The 22083-nt window shown below is 51.0% G+C and overlaps 4 long non-coding RNA genes across 5 annotated transcripts; all 4 read left to right on the top strand.

The window, feature by feature from the left end:
• The first annotated feature begins 797 nt into the window (after positions 1-797).
• On the top strand, positions 798-2969 carry LOC123383664. The gene is made up of 4 exons (XR_006593604.1): positions 798-982; positions 1450-1474; positions 2122-2183; positions 2657-2969. It is a non-coding gene; the product is annotated as an uncharacterized LOC123383664 (long non-coding RNA).
• Positions 2970-3564: 595 nt separating this feature from the next.
• Positions 3565-4920, top strand: LOC123383666. Its single transcript, XR_006593607.1, has 3 exons — positions 3565-3749; positions 4217-4241; positions 4887-4920. It is a non-coding gene; the product is annotated as an uncharacterized LOC123383666 (long non-coding RNA).
• Positions 4921-6329: 1409 nt separating this feature from the next.
• On the top strand, positions 6330-7683 carry LOC123383665. Its single transcript, XR_006593606.1, has 3 exons — positions 6330-6514; positions 6982-7006; positions 7650-7683. It is a non-coding gene; the product is annotated as an uncharacterized LOC123383665 (long non-coding RNA).
• An 8-nt stretch (positions 7684-7691) lies between these two features.
• On the top strand, positions 7692-20357 carry LOC123383662. 2 transcript variants are annotated; one of them, XR_006593602.1, is made up of 5 exons: positions 7692-7711; positions 8185-8209; positions 9216-9277; positions 12463-12903; positions 14614-20357. It is a non-coding gene; the product is annotated as an uncharacterized LOC123383662 (long non-coding RNA). The 2 variants fall into 2 exon arrangements; XR_006593601.1 differs by lacking the exons at positions 7692-7711; positions 8185-8209 and having other exon boundaries at positions 9096-11232.
• Positions 20358-22083: the final 1726 nt, after the last annotated feature.

Below are 22083 nucleotides of genomic sequence, written 5' to 3'. Positions count from 1 at the left end.
AGTACCTGGATATCAGGGTCCTGGGGGGACTGGTGCTGGAGTATGGGTGGGAAAGACCGACATCCCCGGTGAAACCTATGTCCATGTTTCTATAGTATGAGAAAGACAATGGATTCCTTCTGTGCGGTGTGATTGTGTGTGCATGAGTCTTGGGGTTGTTCTGTATCTCTGTATGTCGCATGATTGTGAGTGTGTATGCGTGCGTGCGTGCGTGGGTGCGTGCGTGTGTTTTCTTGAGAGACTCAGAGACAGAGAGACAGAGCCACACAAAGAAAGAGACAGACACAGTGAAAGAGAGGGAGAGAGAGAGACAGAGATGTGGGTTTGCCCAGAGTTATGGGCCACTGACATTGGACAATGACCGATATCTACAATGCAGAGTCCTGGGAGCACTGGTGCTCGAGGGTGGGGGCCAAAGACCGACGTCCCAGGTGACAAACTAGGTGATGTTTCTACAGTATAAGAAAGATGCTGTATATCTTTTGTGCGGTGTAATTGTGTGTGTTGTGTCTGGGGGTTGTTCTGTATGTGGGTGTATGTCGCGGGATCGTGACAGTGTATGTCTGCGTGTGTGTGTGTTTTCTTGAGAGACACAGAGAAAAAGCCTCATAGAGAAAGACACAGACACATTTCAAGAGAGGGGGAGAGAGAGCGAGCGACAGAGAGAGAGACAGAGGTGGGCTTGCCCACGAGATATGTGCCACTGACACTGAAAAATGACCAAAGTCTACATTCTCAAAAATCTCTGCATACTGCACACTTCCAGGAATACTGCTGAGCGTGGCGCAGCAGTAACATTCCGTCCATGCAGTTGACAAAAGCCTCCGTACGCTCTCGCCCATGTTCATATAAGGAACAGTCCCGGAGGTGTTCTTGAGCAGCACCCAGAAGACAGTGACTTGTATTCTGTGTCCTCCTAGGTGTCGCGAAGCTGAAAAAGCGGGGGCCCCTTCTTGAAACGAGGCAGCAGGCTGGTGCTGAGGTGAGCTTGCCTGTCTTTCCCTGAGGAGCACAACTGCTTTCTTAGAGGCTTTCCAATCAATCTCTGTTGTACATATGACAGTCTATATTTTCGAGGATACTGTTACTTTCCCGGATGGGGACAGTGGTGAGTGGTTGCCTCTTGCCAACGGTCACCTTGGTCAGGGGGACATTGACCACTGGCAGTGCCAAACCTGGTAACAAACAGTGTCCTAGGATCTTTACCGTCAGCAGCCATCTGTCCTGCTTGGGTGAAGAATTTTGTAGTAGGCATCCTCAGTGGTCCTGAGAGACACATCCCCAGGAGAAACAACTTCTGGCAGGCATCCTATTCATTTGCTTTTGTGGCCTGTGACTCAACCGCTGTGTCCCATCTTGTATCGTAAAGACGCAAAGGGAACTGAAGAGTTGTGCCAATAGTGTATGTCATGATCTCACCCTGATGGTGTTTTCTTTCCTAACATTCAGGTGGCCGTAGGAGCACAGGACACAGGTATGTATCCTGGAAACTGTCTCTTGCTGAGAAAAATGTTTAGATGGTGATGCAGGTGGGGCATTGTTGTTGACTTCAGTCTGGAGAGCGACCCTAATTCCAGAGGCCTGGGGGGACTGGTGCTTGTGAGTGGGGGGAAGGACCTACGTCCCAGGTGAAAAAACTATGTGATACTTCCACAGTAGGAGAAAGATAATGTATTCCTCCAGTGTGGTGTGTTTTTGTGGGCATGAGAACTGGGGTGGTTCTGTGTGTGTGTGTGTGTGTGTGTGTGTGTGTGTGTGTGTGTCACGTGATCGTGACTCTGAATGTGTGTTGAGAGTGTTTTCTCGGGAGACACACAGACTAAGCCACACAAAATGAGACAGACTCACTGCAAGAGAGACAGAGAGAGAAAGATACATGTGGGTTTGCCCAGAGAATAGGTGTCACTGACACTGCACAATGATTCATGTCTACATTCTCACACACTCCTCCTACTGCACACCTCAAGGTATACTGCTGTGCACGGCTCAGCAGTATCATGTAGTCCATGCAGGTCACCAAATCCTCAATATCCTCTGGCCCATGTTCATATCAAGGAACAGTCCCTGAGGTATACTGGAGCAGCACCAACATGGTACTGACAGGGATTGTGGTCTTTCTAGGTGTCCCCGAGGAGGAAAGAAGGCGGCACCATCCTGTCCGGAGTCACCAGGCTGTTGCTGAGGTGAGCTTCCTGTCTTTCCTTGAGGAACACAAGTGCTTTCTTAGAGTCTTTGCAATCAACATCTGTTGTAACTGTGACAATGTACCGTTGAGATGATAATGTTATTTTCCCTGTGGGGACAAACATGTTGTCCATTTCCATGGTTGCTTCTTGCCAACTGTCCCCTTGGTCAGGGGGACATTTTCCACTGGCAGTGCAAAACCTGGTAATAAACAGCGTCCTAGGATCTTTCTCGGCAGCCGCACTTTTTCCTTCTGGGTGAACCATTTTGTAGTCTGCACCCTCAGTGTTCTTGAGAGACACATCTCCAGGAAAAACGACTTCTGACAGGCATATTATCTTTGCTTTTGTGGCCTTTGACTCAAACACTGTGTCCCATCCTGAACCCCAAAGTCGCCAAGCGAACCGAAGAATGGTACACGTACTGTACATCATGATCTCACCCTGATGGTGTTTTCTTTTCTAACATTCAGGTGGCCGTAGGAGCACGAGAAGAAGGTATGTGTCCTGGAAACTGTTTCTTGATGAGGAAAATGTTTCGGATGAGGTGTAGTTGGGGCATTCTTGCTGTCTTCAGTCTGGAGAGTACCTGGATATCAGGGTCCTGGGGGGACTGGTGCTGGAGTATGGGTGGGAAAGACCGACATCCCCGGTGAAACCTATGTCCATGTTTCTATAGTATGAGAAAGACAATGGATTCCTTCTGTGCGGTGTGATTGTGTGTGCATGAGTCTTGGGGTTGTTCTGTATCTCTGTATGTCGCATGATTGTGAGTGTGTATGCGTGCGTGCGTGCGTGGGTGCGTGCGTGTGTTTTCTTGAGAGACTCAGAGACAGAGAGACAGAGCCACACAAAGAAAGAGACAGACACAGTGAAAGAGAGGGAGAGAGAGAGACAGAGATGTGGGTTTGCCCAGAGTTATGGGCCACTGACATTGGACAATGACCGATATCTACAATGCAGAGTCCTGGGAGCACTGGTGCTCGAGGGTGGGGGCCAAAGACCGACGTCCCAGGTGACAAACTAGGTGATGTTTCTACAGTATAAGAAAGATGCTGTATATCTTTTGTGCGGTGTAATTGTGTGTGTTGTGTCTGGGGGTTGTTCTGTATGTGGGTGTATGTCGCGGGATCGTGACAGTGTATGTCTGCGTGTGTGTGTGTTTTCTTGAGAGACACAGAGAAAAAGCCTCATAGAGAAAGACACAGACACATTTCAAGAGAGGGGGAGAGAGAGCGAGCGACAGAGAGAGAGACAGAGGTGGGCTTGCCCACGAGATATGTGCCACTGACACTGAAAAATGACCAAAGTCTACATTCTCAAAAATCTCTGCATACTGCACACTTCCAGGAATACTGCTGAGCGTGGCGCAGCAGTAACATTCCGTCCATGCAGTTGACAAAAGCCTCCGTACGCTCTCGCCCATGTTCATATAAGGAACAGTCCCGGAGGTGTTCTTGAGCAGCACCCAGAAGACAGTGACTTGTATTCTGTGTCCTCCTAGGTGTCGCGAAGCTGAAAAAGCGGGGGCCCCTTCTTGAAACGAGGCAGCAGGCTGGTGCTGAGGTGAGCTTGCCTGTCTTTCCCTGAGGAGCACAACTGCTTTCTTAGAGGCTTTCCAATCAATCTCTGTTGTACATATGACAGTCTATATTTTCGAGGATACTGTTACTTTCCCGGATGGGGACAGTGGTGAGTGGTTGCCTCTTGCCAACGGTCACCTTGGTCAGGGGGACATTGACCACTGGCAGTGCCAAACCTGGTAACAAACAGTGTCCTAGGATCTTTACCGTCAGCAGCCATCTGTCCTGCTTGGGTGAAGAATTTTGTAGTAGGCATCCTCAGTGGTCCTGAGAGACACATCCCCAGGAGAAACAACTTCTGGCAGGCATCCTATTCATTTGCTTTTGTGGCCTGTGACTCAACCGCTGTGTCCCATCTTGTATCGTAAAGACGCAAAGGGAACTGAAGAGTTGTGCCAATAGTGTATGTCATGATCTCACCCTGATGGTGTTTTCTTTCCTAACATTCAGGTGGCCGTAGGAGCACAGGACACAGGTATGTATCCTGGAAACTGTCTCTTGCTGAGAAAAATGTTTAGATGGTGATGCAGGTGGGGCATTGTTGTTGACTTCAGTCTGGAGAGCGACCCTAATTCCAGAGGCCTGGGGGGACTGGTGCTTGTGAGTGGGGGGAAGGACCTACGTCCCAGGTGAAAAAACTATGTGATACTTCCACAGTAGGAGAAAGATAATGTATTCCTCCAGTGTGGTGTGTTTTTGTGGGCATGAGAACTGGGGTGGTTCTGTGTGTGTGTGTGTGTGTGTGTGTGTGTGTGTGTGTGTCACGTGATCGTGACTCTGAATGTGTGTTGAGAGTGTTTTCTCGGGAGACACACAGACTAAGCCACACAAAATGAGACAGACTCACTGCAAGAGAGACAGAGAGAGAAAGATACATGTGGGTTTGCCCAGAGAATAGGTGTCACTGACACTGCACAATGATTCATGTCTACATTCTCACACACTCCTCCTACTGCACACCTCAAGGTATACTGCTGTGCACGGCTCAGCAGTATCATGTAGTCCATGCAGGTCACCAAATCCTCAATATCCTCTGGCCCATGTTCATATCAAGGAACAGTCCCTGAGGTATACTGGAGCAGCACCAACATGGTACTGACAGGGATTGTGGTCTTTCTAGGTGTCCCCGAGGAGGAAAGAAGGCGGCACCATCCTGTCCGGAGTCACCAGGCTGTTGCTGAGGTGAGCTTCCTGTCTTTCCTTGAGGAACACAAGTGCTTTCTTAGAGTCTTTGCAATCAACATCTGTTGTAACTGTGACAATGTACCGTTGAGATGATAATGTTATTTTCCCTGTGGGGACAAACATGTTGTCCATTTCCATGGTTGCTTCTTGCCAACTGTCCCCTTGGTCAGGGGGACATTTTCCACTGGCAGTGCAAAACCTGGTAATAAACAGCGTCCTAGGATCTTTCTCGGCAGCCGCACTTTTTCCTTCTGGGTGAACCATTTTGTAGTCTGCACCCTCAGTGTTCTTGAGAGACACATCTCCAGGAAAAACGACTTCTGACAGGCATATTATCTTTGCTTTTGTGGCCTTTGACTCAAACACTGTGTCCCATCCTGAACCCCAAAGTCGCCAAGCGAACCGAAGAATGGTACACGTACTGTACATCATGATCTCACCCTGATGGTGTTTTCTTTTCTAACATTCAGGTGGCCGTAGGAGCACGAGAAGAAGGTATGTGTCCTGGAAACTGTTTCTTGATGAGGAAAATGTTTCGGATGAGGTGTAGTTGGGGCATTCTTGCTGTCTTCAGTCTGGAGAGTACCTGGATAGAAGGGTCCTGGGGGGACTGGTGCTGGAGTATGGGTGGGAAAGACCGACATCCCCGGTGAAACCTATGTCCATGTTTCTATAGTATGAGAAAGACAATGGATTCCTTCTGTGCGGTGTGATTGTGTGTGCATGAGTCTTGGGGTTGTTCTGTATCTCTGTATGTCGCATGATTGTGAGTGTGTATGCGTGCGTGCGTGCGTGGGTGCGTGCGTGTGTTTTCTTGAGAGACTCAGAGACAGAGAGACAGAGCCACACAAAGAAAGAGACAGACACAGTGAAAGAGAGGGAGAGAGAGAGACAGAGATGTGGGTTTGCCCAGAGTTATGGGCCACTGACATTGGACAATGACCGATATCTACAATGCAGAGTCCTGGGAGCACTGGTGCTCGAGGGTGGGGGCCAAAGACCGACGTCCCAGGTGACAAACTAGGTGATGTTTCTACAGTATAAGAAAGATGCTGTATATCTTTTGTGCGGTGTAATTGTGTGTGTTGTGTCTGGGGGTTGTTCTGTATGTGGGTGTATGTCGCGGGATCGTGACAGTGTATGTCTGCGTGTGTGTGTGTTTTCTTGAGAGACACAGAGAAAAAGCCTCATAGAGAAAGACACAGACACATTTCAAGAGAGGGGGAGAGAGAGCGAGCGACAGAGAGAGAGACAGAGGTGGGCTTGCCCACGAGATATGTGCCACTGACACTGAAAAATGACCAAAGTCTACATTCTCAAAAATCTCTGCATACTGCACACTTCCAGGAATACTGCTGAGCGTGGCGCAGCAGTAACATTCCGTCCATGCAGTTGACAAAAGCCTCCGTACGCTCTCGCCCATGTTCATATAAGGAACAGTCCCGGAGGTGTTCTTGAGCAGCACCCAGAAGACAGTGACTTGTATTCTGTGTCCTCCTAGGTGTCGCGAAGCTGAAAAAGCGGGGGCCCCTTCTTGAAACGAGGCAGCAGGCTGGTGCTGAGGTGAGCTTGCCTGTCTTTCCCTGAGGAGCACAACTGCTTTCTTAGAGGCTTTCCAATCAATCTCTGTTGTACATATGACAGTCTATATTTTCGAGGATACTGTTACTTTCCCGGATGGGGACAGTGGTGAGTGGTTGCCTCTTGCCAACGGTCACCTTGGTCAGGGGGACATTGACCACTGGCAGTGGCAAACCTGGTAACAAACAGTGTCCTAGGATCTTTACCGTCAGCAGCCATCTGTCCTGCTTGGGTGAAGAATTTTGTAGTAGGCATCCTCAGTGGTCCTGAGAGACACATCCCCAGGAGAAACAACTTCTGGCAGGCATCCTATTCATTTGCTTTTGTGGCCTGTGACTCAACCGCTGTGTCCCATCTTGTATCGTAAAGACGCAAAGGGAACTGAAGAGTTGTGCCAATAGTGTATGTCATGATCTCACCCTGATGGTGTTTTCTTTCCTAACATTCAGGTGGCCGTAGGAGCACAGGACACAGGTATGTATCCTGGAAACTGTCTCTTGCTGAGAAAAATGTTTAGATGGTGATGCAGGTGGGGCATTGTTGTTGACTTCAGTCTGGAGAGCGACCCTAATTCCAGAGGCCTGGGGGGACTGGTGCTTGTGAGTGGGGGGAAGGACCTACGTCCCAGGTGAAAAAACTATGTGATACTTCCACAGTAGGAGAAAGATAATGTATTCCTCCAGTGTGGTGTGTTTTTGTGGGCATGAGAACTGGGGTGGTTCTGTGTGTGTGTGTGTGTGTGTGTGTGTGTGTGTGTGTCACGTGATCGTGACTCTGAATGTGTGTTGAGAGTGTTTTCTCGGGAGACACAGAGACTAAGCCACACAAAATGAGACAGACTCACTGCAAGAGAGACAGAGAGAGAAAGATACATGTGGGTTTGCCCAGAGAATAGGTGTCACTGACACTGCACAATGATTCATGTCTACATTCTCACACACTCCTCCTACTGCACACCTCAAGGTATACTGCTGTGCACGGCTCAGCAGTATCATGTAGTCCATGCAGGTCACCAAATCCTCAATATCCTCTGGCCCATGTTCATATCAAGGAACAGTCCCTGAGGTATACTGGAGCAGCACCAACATGGTACTGACAGGGATTGTGGTCTTTCTAGGTGTCCCCGAGGAGGAAAGAAGGCGGCACCATCCTGTCCGGAGTCACCAGGCTGTTGCTGAGGTGAGCTTCCTGTCTTTCCTTGAGGAACACAAGTGCTTTCTTAGAGTCTTTGCAATCAACATCTGTTGTAACTGTGACAATGTACCGTTGAGATGATAATGTTATTTTCCCTGTGGGGACAAACATGTTGTCCATTTCCATGGTTGCTTCTTGCCAACTGTCCCCTTGGTCAGGGGGACATTTTCCACTGGCAGTGCAAAACCTGGTAATAAACAGCGTCCTAGGATCTTTCTCGGCAGCCGCACTTTTTCCTTCTGGGTGAACCATTTTGTAGTCTGCACCCTCAGTGTTCTTGAGAGACACATCTCCAGGAAAAACGACTTCTGACAGGCATATTATCTTTGCTTTTGTGGCCTTTGACTCAAACACTGTGTCCCATCCTGAACCCCAAAGTCGCCAAGCGAACCGAAGAATGGTACACGTACTGTACATCATGATCTCACCCTGATGGTGTTTTCTTTTCTAACATTCAGGTGGCCGTAGGAGCACGAGAAGAAGGTATGTGTCCTGGAAACTGTTTCTTGATGAGGAAAATGTTTCGGATGAGGTGTAGTTGGGGCATTCTTGCTGTCTTCAGTCTGGAGAGTACCTGGATATCAGGGTCCTGGGGGGACTGGTGCTGGAGTATGGGTGGGAAAGACCGACATCCCCGGTGAAACCTATGTCCATGTTTCTATAGTATGAGAAAGACAATGGATTCCTTCTGTGCGGTGTGATTGTGTGTGCATGAGTCTTGGGGTTGTTCTGTATCTCTGTATGTCGCATGATTGTGAGTGTGTATGCGTGCGTGCGTGCGTGGGTGCGTGCGTGTGTTTTCTTGAGAGACTCAGAGACAGAGAGACAGAGCCACACAAAGAAAGAGACAGACACAGTGAAAGAGAGGGAGAGAGAGAGACAGAGATGTGGGTTTGCCCAGAGTTATGGGCCACTGACATTGGACAATGACCGATATCTACAATGCAGAGTCCTGGGAGCACTGGTGCTCGAGGGTGGGGGCCAAAGACCGACGTCCCAGGTGACAAACTAGGTGATGTTTCTACAGTATAAGAAAGATGCTGTATATCTTTTGTGCGGTGTAATTGTGTGTGTTGTGTCTGGGGGTTGTTCTGTATGTGGGTGTATGTCGCGGGATCGTGACAGTGTATGTCTGCGTGTGTGTGTGTTTTCTTGAGAGACACAGAGAAAAAGCCTCATAGAGAAAGACACAGACACATTTCAAGAGAGGGGGAGAGAGAGCGAGCGACAGAGAGAGAGACAGAGGTGGGCTTGCCCACGAGATATGTGCCACTGACACTGAAAAATGACCAAAGTCTACATTCTCAAAAATCTCTGCATACTGCACACTTCCAGGAATACTGCTGAGCGTGGCGCAGCAGTAACATTCCGTCCATGCAGTTGACAAAAGCCTCCGTACGCTCTCGCCCATGTTCTTATAAGGAACAGTCCCGGAGGTGTTCTTGAGCAGCACCCAGAAGACAGTGACTTGTATTCTGTGTCCTCCTAGGTGTCGCGAAGCTGAAAAAGCGGCGGCCCCTTCTTGAAACGAGGCAGCAGGCTGGTGCTGAGGTGAGCTTGCCTGTCTTTCCCTGAGGAGCACAATTGCTTTCTTAGAGGCTTTCCAATCAATCTCTGTTGTACATATGACAGTCTACATTTTCGAGGATACTGTTACTTTCCCGGATGGGGACAGTGGTGAGTGGTTGCCCCTTGCCAACGGTCACTTTGGTCAGGGGGACATTGACCACTGGCAGTGCCAAACCTGGTAACAAGAGGGCAGGAGAGGGCTCTGTGCAGGGCGCAGCTGGGCGTCTCCATGGCTCTGGGTCGCCCGTCAGCAGCTGGGCCTGCGTCCCTCTGGACACCAGGTCTTTCCTTGGGTTTCTGGCTCTGCTGGTCTCTGCAGGAATGTTCAAGAATGCTGTCCCTTCCCCTTTCCCCACCACCCCCTGCCCTCCCTCACACCCCTGCCCACAGCCCTTCCCCTCTGCCTGCTGCCAAAAGAATCCAGAACAAAGCAGCATTCTCTCCTGGCCTTGTCTGCCTGGGAGAGTGGTGAGAAGAGACAGTTCTCTCAGGTTCATGAAATAAACATTTGGTAGCAGAGGTCGTGAGGGTCTGGGGATCCTTCGGGAAATCCTGGAGTGGGGTCACAGGCTGTGGGTAAGGAGTGGACCGTCTAAGAGGAGATGGGACTCTGTCCCCTGTCCCTGCAGGGTCTAGGGACAGATGAGGAATCCTACAGCCTGGATTTTGGGGAGAAGGGAAGGAGCAGGGAAGGTGCCCCCTCGGCCAGTACAACCCCTCCCTGCTGTCAGGCGGGCCTTAGCCCAGACTGCTTGGACGGTTACACAGACCAACAGTCAGTGAAACACTGAGAGTCCCAGACTTCATTCGATAAACCACCAAAGCACCATCCCAACAGGCCACGTTTCCTGTTGATTCACATTAGCTGCTCAGCCAGGGTTGGCCAGTTGAAGGGAACCTAATTCTTGGTAGAGCCGTCGTGTGACGGTTGGTTTGGGACGTCCTGGCTTCTGAGTCAGCTTGGGAGCCGAGCAGACGCCTGGCCACTGACGGTGCTCAGCTGGCCATTGGGGAAGGCTCCACACGAGGTGGCTTATGGTGTGAAGGTGTAGGGGCAGGATGTGCACGGCTGGGCTCCTTCCCCTGCTCCTTCAGTGGGGCTTGGTTTGGGGAAAACAGTGTCATGTTTTGGGTCAGGGATTGATAGACCCAGAGAAGAGGCTGAGCTGCGACTCAGGCCGCTGTTCTGGCTCAGACGCCTCCTCCAGGAGGAACGTTGGGGCAGGAGGAGTTGAGGATTGAAGGGAGGGAAGCCCTTGGTTCAGGAGTCAAGGGCATGATCCAATGGACTTGCTTGGGTGTTCAGGGATCTCTGTCCCCGGGAACCCGTTGCATTCCTGTCCCAGATCCATCACTCATCGGTGTTGTGAATCTCTGGAGGTCTCTAAGGTTCCATGCCGGCAACTATAAGATAGGGGTCCCCGGGCCCTGCTCTGAAGCAGGCTCCAGGCTCTGAGCTGTCAGCCCAGAGCCTGACGCGGGGCTCAAACCTAGGCATTGTGAGATCACGACCTGAGCTGAAGTCAGGACACTTGACCGACTGAGCCACCCAGGCACCCATATCTGCTGGGTTTTTTAAGTGCACACTGCAAGATCCTGGAGCGCACGATCAGCTGGTGCACAGGAGATGGAAAGTTTGAACTGTGACTAAGTCATTACTACTTTCGCTGTGATCTTCTGCCGGCCAGGTGCCCACTAGCTCTTATTGTGTGAATGCATTTCCCAGAGTGGTATGAGATGGATATGGAAAGACAATGTGTTCCTCATCTAAGAAGACACACACCTCACCCCCAGCAGCGGGTAACAAAAACAGCATCCTGCCGCACCCCAGGGTGCACCCCGCAAACAAACCAATGGAAGGTGCTGTGGAAATTCAATCATTAAGCAAATTCAATACTGATGGAAGTTTATTCAGTGTACCCGTATAATGGAAAAGGGTAAGGTGCCGCGCCATCTGCTTTTTTATTCCACCTGTGAAAAGTTCTCATTGACTGCAACAGACAGACCTTAAGGCTATGACCATGGAAGTAAACGTGGGTTAACAACTCAGCCTTGTTGACATTTCATGGGAAACAATGTCTCAAGCTAATGTTTGCACGTTCACTGGCTGCTGAACATGAGTGGAGCTAGATCTCTCCTTGAAACAGGGCTGGCAGATTATTTTCAAATTAATAAACCAGGTGTTTTCAAAGTAATTCTTAATTAATAAAAATAAATTATGTAATTAATTAAATTATTCTGTAACTACTAAAGCTCTTCAGATTAACATAAAAATGGAGCAGATAACAGAGAAAGTTCTCCTATGCCCTATCCTCTCCCCCCATCCTATTTCTTCTGTTACTCACCCCTAATCGTTTTGTGCTATACTTGTCACTATTAGTGAACCAATATTGATGTATACTTGACATTGATGTTCACTCCTTGTGTTGTAAATTTCTATGTTTTTTAAAGATTTATTTTGGAAAGAGAGCGTGCACACGTGCAAGTGGGGGAGGGGCAGAGAGAGAGGGGGAGAGAGAATCCCAAGCTGTCAGTGCAGAGCCTGCCGCAGGGCTCCAACCCACGCACTGTGAGGTCATGACCTGAGCCGAAATCAAGAGTCGGGTGCTTCATAATCAACTAAGCCACCCAGGTGCCCCAATTTCTATGTCCTTTTTTTGGAAAAAATATTGAATATCTGGTACCAACCAACCAGAAGAGTCTCACTGCTCTAATGAGCCTCTGGTTTCACCTGTTCACCCCTTCCTCTTTCCTTGAAACCCCTGGTCTTTTTAGTGTCTCTCCAGATCTGCCCTTTCCAAAATGTCATACCGTTGCAATCATGAACATTTCACGGTGACTCAGATGGCCTTTACTGGAAAGTCTAAAGGCTCTGTTTCTCATTTCTCTTCTGCTTCTTCCCATTGCCTTCCTTTTGCACCAAGGAAAACCCTGGTCGTGGTTATTAACTAACCGGCTCCTTCCGTGCCTCCTTCCGTGCCCAGGCGACCAAAGCTGCCTAAGTGCCAAGTAGCACCACTCGTGACTGGCACGTCGTTCTAGATCTCCCCCAGGGCCTACCGAGGAAATTCCTCATGACACAGCAGACGAAGAGGCTCCATCTAATGCCAGGGTAAGGTCTCCTGTCTTTGTCTGAGATTGATATGTTGCCTTGCGGTTTATTTCAGGTTTGATGGATTTCACGCAGGATGATCTGACAGTGTATATTATGGATGGCATATGCAGTTTCCACGGTGGGGAGAGTGTCAGTTGGGAGTTTCTTACCAACAGATACCTGAGTCAAGAGGGCACTCAAAAATGACAGCATCCATTCCAAACTGGACAGCAGTGAACATCCTGGCATTTGTCTTCCTTGGAAAAGAATTTTATAATTGCCAATCAAAATGGACCTGAGACCTACTGTCCAGGAAAAGTTGGTGCCTTTTGGCATAAGTACACTTGCTCTACTCTTGCTTTTGGGTTCCCTTGAGTCGACTGCCTTTTCCCATCTGGTTTTCTAGACTCACCAAGAGAACAAAAGCCCCATGCAAGCAGAATACAGTATGACCTGACTCTCACTGTGTTTTCATTTCTGCGATTGCAGGGGGACTCAAGGCCCCGTGAAAATGGTACGTGTTTTAGAATCATTTACCTATGGAGGAAAAATCCTCAAGAAAAGAAAGGTGGGGCTTTCTTGCTGGTTTCAGTCTGGAAGGTTGCCCTATTTCCAGCTTCCTGTTGGGAAAGGGGACATTTCTGGAAGGACCGATTTTCCAGATAAGAACCATGGCCAGTGCTCCAGTCCCTGGGAACAGCCACGCTCCCTTATACGGTGCGGGTCTGTGTGTATGGGCTTTAGGGGCAGGGTCTCTGTGTGCGTCTGCGTGGTGTGAACGTGTGGTGTGGGCAGTGCCTGTGGGTAAGAGCATGTGTTTCCCCAGGAGATATATGCCCCATGTACACGTCCCAATGCTGGGTCCTTTTTCTCAGAAAGAACCCCATCGCCCCACACGCTTTGCATACATTGTCTTGTTCACCCCTCGTCACAGCTGTGCTGGCGTTGGCTTTCTCTCCCCGCCCCTCAGAGAGAGGGGCAGAGGTGCAGAGATGAAGGGCCCAAGCTCTGGAGCTACCAGGTGGCCCCCAGGCACGTGGCTGCAGCTCTGAACTCTGACCTGCACTGCTCACGCGCACTCGACGTGGGGCGAGGGAGTTACGGCATCTGGGAACATGCCTGGAGCGCCAGAGTCCACCCAGGTCCCAGATCCTGCCAGCCTTACAAGGTGGCCTCATCGGTCACGCAGCCCCCCCGCAGCCACAAGTGCATTCAGCTGACTTTGGCACGGCCATTAGTGTGAAATGCACGTAGGAAGCCCTGTGCTCCCGGTCGGCCCACAGTTTCTGAGAAGTGTGAGGCCACCTCGGACAATGTAGGTCAACACCTGTCGGTGCTGGGGTCACTCCTCAGCCTCTGGCCTGAAGCAGATAAGACTCAGGGAGATACTTTAGGGCATTTAATAACAGGATCACCACAAGCCCTGGAAGCGTTGGGTTGTGTGAGCCTAATGGCCGGGGACAGTGACAAACAGGAACTCAATATGCGCTTTGTTATCAGCCCGGACTCTGCCTCTCTCTCCCTTCCCGCCCCTCTCCTTTGCCTCCTTCCTTCACCGAGACGGGTGGCCCAGAACAGCTCAGTTCTTGCTTGTTGACCCGTTGCTGCCAGGCAGGCTGGGCCCGTGTCATGTCAAGCAGAACCCCCAACGTCAGCACAGCAGCACCACCATTGAGTGATAGTTACCCTGTGTCCTCCTGGCTGCCCCCCGAGGGCCTGGCGGAGCAGCATCCTGGGACAGGGCCGAGGCCAAGGCCCCGTCCAGTGCCACGGTGAGCTGACCTGCCTGTGTCTGAGACACAAACCCTGCTTTCTAGGTTTCTTTCTTTCAGTTGAATTCATGTGTGAAAATGTGGGCATGCTCATCAGAGACGATATTGATCAGTTCCTTGTTGGGGATGGGTGTCGAGTCCTACCAGTGACATCTGGTTCATGCGGCTGTTTGCGAAGGGTTGCACCAGCTCGTAGACTGTGTGTGTGTGGGGGGGTGGGTGGGGGTAGAGGGGGGCAGGGCTTTCCTTAGCAGAAATCCCCCCTCATCGGACTAAGAATCTCATGACTGGCAACCGACATGGACTTGAGAGGACGTGATCCAGGAATTTTCAGCAGCGTTCTCTACTCTGGCCTTTGGGGCTTCTACTGGATGGTCTCCCGGCTAGGTCTCTAAAGTCACCCAGAGGACACATGGGAGCGATCTGATCCTCATGCTTGTCTGTCATTGCAGGTGGTCTCGGGAGTCAGTGAAAATAGTAAGTTCCATGGAGTCCCACACTTGCTGGGGAAAGATCTAGGTGGTGAGAGACCCGGGGCTTTCCTGCTGGCTTTCATTGGGAGCACCACCCCGATTCTGGGTGCCTGCTGGGAACGGGGGCTGGGGATGTGGGGAACGAGGCTGACACTACAGGGAAAGAACCGTGGCCATTTCTTCACAAGCACTTTTGCTCCCTTTGGGTGGTGAGGGTTTGTGTGTATGGTGGTGGGCTCTTCCCTGTGTGAATCTAGGTGGTGTGGCTCTGAGTGTGGTGTGAGTGTGTGTGTGTCTCCCTAGACTGGTGTCCCCTCCAAAAACGCAGCTGACAATGTCAGCTTCTAAGTGAAAACTCCCATCACCATTGTTTCATGCAATTGTATGTACTTCAAATTTGATCAAATTCTGCACTTTGAGTGTATACAGTTCGTTGTATGCTAATAAACTTGGGGGGAAATCCTACTGCCAGCTAGGAAGGGTTCCCAGCATTCTAAGTGGACAAAACTGTTTCAGAATCACCATTATTGGGTCAATAACCACTTCATTTAATGATAGATCTCACCTCTGAGCAGGCTGTTTCCTTAACCCCATGGCAGATGGATCAATCCTAATTTAAGAGAAGGAGCCCTAATGGTATCTAATTGGCCTCTGGGACAAGGGAGGCCAGAGAGGGTGATGGATTACGGGGAATAGCACAGCCTGTGGATGGGGAGCCAGGCACTGCGACGAGGCCCTCGGCCCTAAGCCCCATGGACTTTCTCTCACGCATCCCCTGCCTGGGGACCACTTATGAGCAGGGATGAGGCAGGAGGAGCCGGGGTGCCGGGTGAGAGCACCACATGGACATCGTCCTAAAAGCCCGGGGAGAGGGCCTTCCTTCCTGTCCCAGCCTCTTCTCCATCTACCAGACTCTTTCCTTCATTGACACTGGGGAGGGGCAGACAGTGGAGTCAGGTCTCCTGTTCTCCCACCCAGGACATATCACAGGGATGGAACCAGAGCCAGGCCAGACACAAGGAGGTTCCCAGGCCTGATCCACTGGGGGCCGGGGGGGGGGACCAGCTTGTACTCTTCCCCTGCTTCTGGGGGTCACCTGACAACCAGTCCTTGTCTACACACTGTTGGCCAAGAGTTATTTGGCTGGAAACACATTCATACAAAAGGGATCTCACCCCACGTGACCAGGGCAGCTGTAGAACATTCTAGTTGCAGAGGAGGTGAGAGGGGCCCAGGCTCCAGTGCACAGGGAGTTGAGCAAAGTGGTGGGGGCTGATCCCAGGGTTAAGGTAGTCCTCGCTGTACCTTTCCCTGGCTCTGAGGACATCAGTTGGAGAATTTGTCTGACAGGTATTGGAATTCTCGGTTCTAAACCCTATCCGTTCTAACCCTTCCTTCCACTCGTGGGCACAGGAGCCCTAGCCCTGGGTGGTCACTACAAGGGCACTGACAGCATCTCCCTCACTCTTGTCTCACACAGTGCTCAGCACTGGGAAGCGCCTCTTGTAAAACCTCTGGGCTGGGATCTAGTTCAGGGGTGGAAAGGTCCCTCCTCAGTTTGTCCCAGCCTGTCGGGCCCCACACTAAGTTGGGTATCTGCCCCGGCTCTGGTCCAGATCCGAGAGAGGGGGGTGGCTTCCTGAGGACAGTGAGGTGCCCCCCCCACCCTGCTGCGCTGATTACATCCAGCACAGGTGTGGGGGGTGATGCTCTTCACTCTGCTTACAAGTGGGCCCCGGCTGGGATTCCTCGAGGGCTTGGGGGGTGGCCGTCCTCTCTGAGTGTTCCCAGGGACTCATGGAGTGCCTGGCACATGTGTATGAGCCCTAAGAACCTATTAATGGAAGATCGTGTCAGGCCAGCAAATCCTCTGCAGGCACCCCCAGGGCAGGCACGTCACGTCTTCTGCATCTTTGGATCCGACAGCTGCACTCTCCAGGGGGGAAGCCACTAGCCAGACGTGCGGGCTCATGTTTAAATTAATTAAAGCAAATGAAGTTAAACATTCCATCCCTCATCACACTAGCCACAGTTCAGGTACCCAGCAGGTGCATGTTTACAACACAGAGCATTTCCATCCCGACAGACGGCTCTCCTGGGCAGCTGCTCGGAGCCTGGCCCAGGGTGTGCTCATGGAACCCACCTAACCCAACATGTGTCCGTCACAGTGGGAAGGTCAGGTTGGTTCGTGCCCAGGTGAGAGCTATCACGATCCAGTGCAGCTGGGGAAGTGCCAGGTGAAGGCGGATCCTTTCTCTCATTTGCAGGTTTGCAAGGGTGGTCAATGTCTCCTTGAAGGACGCTGACTCCACCGAGCCCAGGGAAGGTCTGAGGACCCAGAGGAAGGACAGCTGATGCCGGGTGGGCCAGCATGGCCTCAGCTGGGGCAGCAGGAACAGGGGAGACCCTCTCTCTAGTACGCTGCTTGCTCATGCTTGTGTCTGTAAAGGTTGGATTGTCCACTGAAGATATGATTCGAGCAGCAAGGTTGAAGAACCCCTAGGTAGGGAACAGCCCTCAAGTGTATCAGGAAATGGTTTCTGGGAGCTGTCAGGTTATACCTGCAGCTTTGGAGACTGAGGGAGGTGGGTATGAAATCAGAGAGAAAAGGAAATGTGCGTCCTTCTCATATTTTAACGCTGTAGGAATAAGAGCTGTTATGTCTGTTGGCTTAGGGTGTACTGTTCGCAATCTTTTCTTGCTTTGTTATTTAAAGTCTCTCTTTCCGCTAAGACCTGCTCTCTTCTGCTCTGCCTCTGCCAAGCATCAAAGCCTTGGTTACGGTAGGTTCCCACGTCTTGGGACTTGAGCAGGGGCAGTTTACTGGGTCGGATTTGGTGTGATCTGTGACAGAGGTGGTCTGATGAGGCATATTCTGGCATGCACACTTGAAACGGAGACAAAGTGCTTCCATGTGAGCTGGGTGCTGGGGACCCGGGGACCCTCTCCCTCTGCACCTTCAGGTCACGGAGCGGCACCTGTATGGGCTACCTTCAGCTTTGCCCCTGGGTGAAAGGGTGCTCCCTGGGTGGGCATCGCAGAGAACGTTTCCTCTCCAGCTCCTGCAAGTGCTCCTGGGACCGTCTGAAGAAGTGAGGTGGGAGGTGCTCCCTGGAGCAAGTTCTCTCCTCCTCTCCTCACCCAAATCCAGGGTCCCTGGAGCCGAATAAATCCTGTACTTGCCTCCACGTGGAAGGGACCTCTGTGCAGCTCCCCCCCCCCCCCACACACACACACACGCTGATACCCTCCCTGGTTGGCAGGATTTCTAGAGGCCTGTGTGAATGCCACTGGGCCCTCACACACACTGGGTCTCCAGGCCCCGCTGAGCTGTCTCCTGGGAGTGAACAGCCCCAGGAAAGAGGCTCTTGGCAGTGGGGCTGGGGTTCCTGCCCCTGTCAGATCCCACTCCTCCAGCCACACAGCAATGGGCCTGCTCCCCACACCACGGTTATAGCCCTCCGTGTGATCTTTCTTGTGCCTGTCTGGGTCCTCGCCCACTCCTTCCAGTGCTCAGGGCAGAGGCTGGCAGGCACAGGGGTTTCTACGGCTGCACCTGTTGATGTTTTCCCCTCGCTTCACCTATAGACTGGGGGACTTTGGGCAAGTTATGTTACCTCTAATGTCACGGTCACTGTCCCTAAGGGGCTGGGACTAATGTGGAGGAAAGGGCTGTGGGAACGCCCAGTGTCCCCCAGGTACCTAAGGTCAGAGCAGGCACAGGCCAGCCACACGGTATGGGGAATGGATTGTCTTCTCCAATGGCCCAGCACAACCATGAAGGTGCCCCTGGATTTGGCTGGATTGATTAGTTGATGGATTGATTGGTTAGGGAAGGTGGCAGTATAGCCATGGCATGCACACTTGGGTTCCACTCTCCCCATATTGGAGGAAAATACAAAGGTGGAGGCTGACCAGGAGACGGGAAATGGACAGGAATCTGGAGGGAGGAAGGAGTCCAGGTGGTCATTGGAGAGGGAAGTTGGGAGGCGGGCAGTGTATTGCACACAAAGTCCTAGGGACAGTGACTGCCTCTTGGAGGGACGGGGTGGCTCAGGTGCTGCTTCCTGGTCCCAGGCATGGGATCTGAGGACTAGGAAGGGCCTGGAGTCCCTGGACCTGCTCCTCATCACATTGGAGAAAGGTGGGAAGAGGGCCCCAGGGGGATTGTAGTGTGAGGGCACAGTTGCCATCTGGGGTCAGGGATGTAATCCCAGAAGCAGCAGCCTGAGTTCTCACCTCCCCTGACCTCATCCTCTCTTTCCCACGGCCACCCCATCACTGTCGCTGCCCTTGTGCACGCAGAAGTCTGTTTTACAGATCCGGAGGGTTAGGATTCAGACACTAGCCATCTGCATATAATTTACTTCCTACTTCTGGCTCTTTTCTATTTATTTCTGGCGCTTAAGTCTCCTGTGTGACTCTTCCCTGCTCCCTCTTTGGATGATTCCCATCCTGAAGGACCCAGTCCCATCCAGGCCCAGGAGGGCCTAGCATCTCCAGTGTCTATATAATCTCCCCAGCATCCCGTCACCAGCTTTCCCAGCAGCACCCTGTTCCCAGGGCTGAGCAGCCCTGTGTGGTGGCTTGGGCACCAGGCTGGAATGAGGAGGGCTGGGATCGCTCTGCCGGAGGGCCCCCCGGGAGCCTGTGTCTGCCCTGGCCGAGCCCGTCTTGGTGCTCTCCTGCCCCAGAGATGGGGATGGGGGCCTCTGCAATCACATGACTGTCTTCTGCCTTACAGCTACCAAGATCACACAATTTTAAAACAAGAATGATTCCATCAGGAATCTGATTCCAGAAATCCTCCTGTCGTGGATGAAAGAGAATGTGTCAGGAAAGAAGGGGCATGGAGTGGAACAGGAGGAGGAAATGGAGTGCAGAGAGGCAGGAGGAAGTGCAGAAGGCAAACAAGTGCCCTTCAGGGAACCGGAATGCCCAGGAGCTCGCTGGGGCAGCCCACAATGCACGTGACCTTGCAGGAGGACATGAAGGTTATGGCCACGTTCCACAAGTGAAGGGTGTACTGACAACATAGCCCAGGGCGCAGATAGCCATGCCCTGCCCAGCCCTAACTTTGTTGGGCCACTGACTCCTGCCTCCACTGACTCCTGCATTTGGACGACAGGGCTGGAGGCCCCTGCGGGGCCACATGGAGCAGGTCACATTGTGTTCTTTGGGAAACGTGTCCCTGGAGGGTTCAACATCTCAGTCCTGCAGGACCCTATGCTGCCCAACCCTCTCAAGGGAAACAGCGAGCACATCAGCCACTCAACAAGGTGAGATAGTGCAGGGTAGGCTGGGTTTTTCCCAGTTCAGGCTCCCAGGCAAAGAGGGAGGAGGACAGAGGCCGGGGGTCTCCCTGTGAATCAAGTAAGGTGGTTCCCAGGGCTCAGCTCCGCATCCTCATGGGCATAGAGCAGCCTGTCTTTAGATAGGGGCCACAGCAGCCTCCAGTCCGGGCTGGGAGTTTCCCAAGGCCAGTCATCCCCTCAAACCCTTCAGAGTCCTCTGGACGCCCTGGGTCACCTTGTGGCACCATTTCTCAGACTGGGATTCTACAGATTTGTCATATATGCAGAAAAACCAAAGAGAGCAGACAATTTTGAAGCAAATTCAATGCAGTGCTAGCTTGGAATATGTTAAGGAGTAAGGTTTTCCAGTTACTTACATGTCTCTTTCCAATTTTGTAAATAAATATAAGAAATAGAACTTGTATTATATTTTAAAAATCAGTGTCTTCTGTGACCTTACCTTGCTGGAATATGCTAAAGACATATAATTCATGATTTCAATAGGACGCGTACTGATTGTGGTTTAATTGAAAGCTGTAGGCAAAGTTTGATGGGGTGTTAGGAAGAAGGATTATGAGTGAGGAAAAGAGGGGAGAGTTTCACAGTCCATTGTGACTGTGCAGGGGTCATGATAGTCTGTATTGCATGTGGGGTGGGGAGCAGGGTCACCACTCTCACCACCCTGTATCATTAGACCTCTTGTTCCGCACAGGGCCCAGAGGGTGGGACTTGGGCTTTTCCTCTTGTAATTCTTTTCGTTAGCTTCCCCAATTGGAGCTTTGTGTAGAGAGGAGCTGGTCTGTTTCCCCCTGGGAGAGTAGTAAAGCTTTCCTTGCCCATGGGAAAGGATCCGGTCTATAAGGGCCACCTATGCTTGCTTGGACCTTGTGTTTCAACATCTAACTTAGCCAAGGCCAATTCCTACCTCCTGTCCCCAGACGTGAGTCAGAGGACCTGGGACAGGACAGTTGCCTCACCTTGGTGTTTCAGCATCCTTCTGTGAAAAGGATGAGAATAGGTCTCCAAGGCCACTCCAGTTCCTCGATCTCGGACACCAGCTTCCCCAGCTGACCACCTGTCTTGATCTTATCTTTTTGAATGAGCACAGACAAAATGGGCACAACAAACCATCCTCACAGGGCTCCTTCTGGCATGAATTGACACACTGGAGGCAGCGGACATCACCACATTTTAGGAACATGGGTTTTTCTTTCTTTCTTTCTTTCCTTTTTAATTTGCATGGTATTTATTTATTTAATATTATTTTTTTGTTTTATTTATTTATTTATTTATTTATTTTTTCAATATATGAAATTTATTGTCAAAATGGTTTCCATACAACACCCAGTGCTCAGCCCAAAAGGTGCCCTCCTCAATACCCATCACCCACCCTTCCCTCCCTCCCACCCCCCATCAACCCTCAGTTTGTTCTCAGTTTTTAAGAGTCTCTTATGCTTTGGCTCTCTCTCCCACTCTAACCTCTTTTTGTTTTCTTCCTTCCCCTCCCCCATGGGTTTCTGTTAAGTCTCAGGATCCACATAAGAGTGAAAACATATGGTATCTGTCTTTCTCTGTATGGCTTATTTCACTTAGCATCACACTCTCCAGTTCCATCCACGTTGCTACAAAGGGCCATATTTCTTTCTTTCTCATTGCCCTGTAGTACTCCATTGTGTATATAAACCACAATTTCTTTACCCATTCATCAGTTGATGGACATTTAGGCTCTTTCCATAATTTGGCTATTGTTGAGAGTGCTGCTATAAACATTGGGGTACAAGTGCCCCTATGCATCAGTACTCCTGTATCCCTTGAGTAAATTCCTAGCAGTGCTATTGCTGGGTCATAGGGTAGGTCTATTTTTAATTTTCTGAGGAACCTCCACACTGTTTTCCAGAGCGGCTGCACCAATTTGCATTCCCACCAACAGTGCAAGAGGGTTCCCATTTCTCCACATCCTCTCCAGCATCTATAGTCTCCTGATTTGTTCATTTTGGCGACTCCGACTGGCGTGAGGTGATATCTGTGTATGGTTTTGATTTGTATTTCCCTGATAAGGAGCGACGTTGAGCATCTTTTCATGTGCCTCTTGGCCATCCGGATGTCCTCTTTAGACAAGTGTCTATTCATGTTTTCTGCCCATTTCTTCACTGGG

The sequence above is a fragment of the Felis catus genome, assembly GCF_018350175.1.
Source record: "Felis catus isolate Fca126 chromosome F1 unlocalized genomic scaffold, F.catus_Fca126_mat1.0 chrF1_random_Un_scaffold_77, whole genome shotgun sequence".
Taxonomy (NCBI): Eukaryota; Metazoa; Chordata; class Mammalia; order Carnivora; family Felidae; genus Felis; species Felis catus.
The sequence above is the reverse complement of the archived record's forward strand: the minus strand, read 5'-3'. Positions and strand labels throughout refer to the sequence as shown.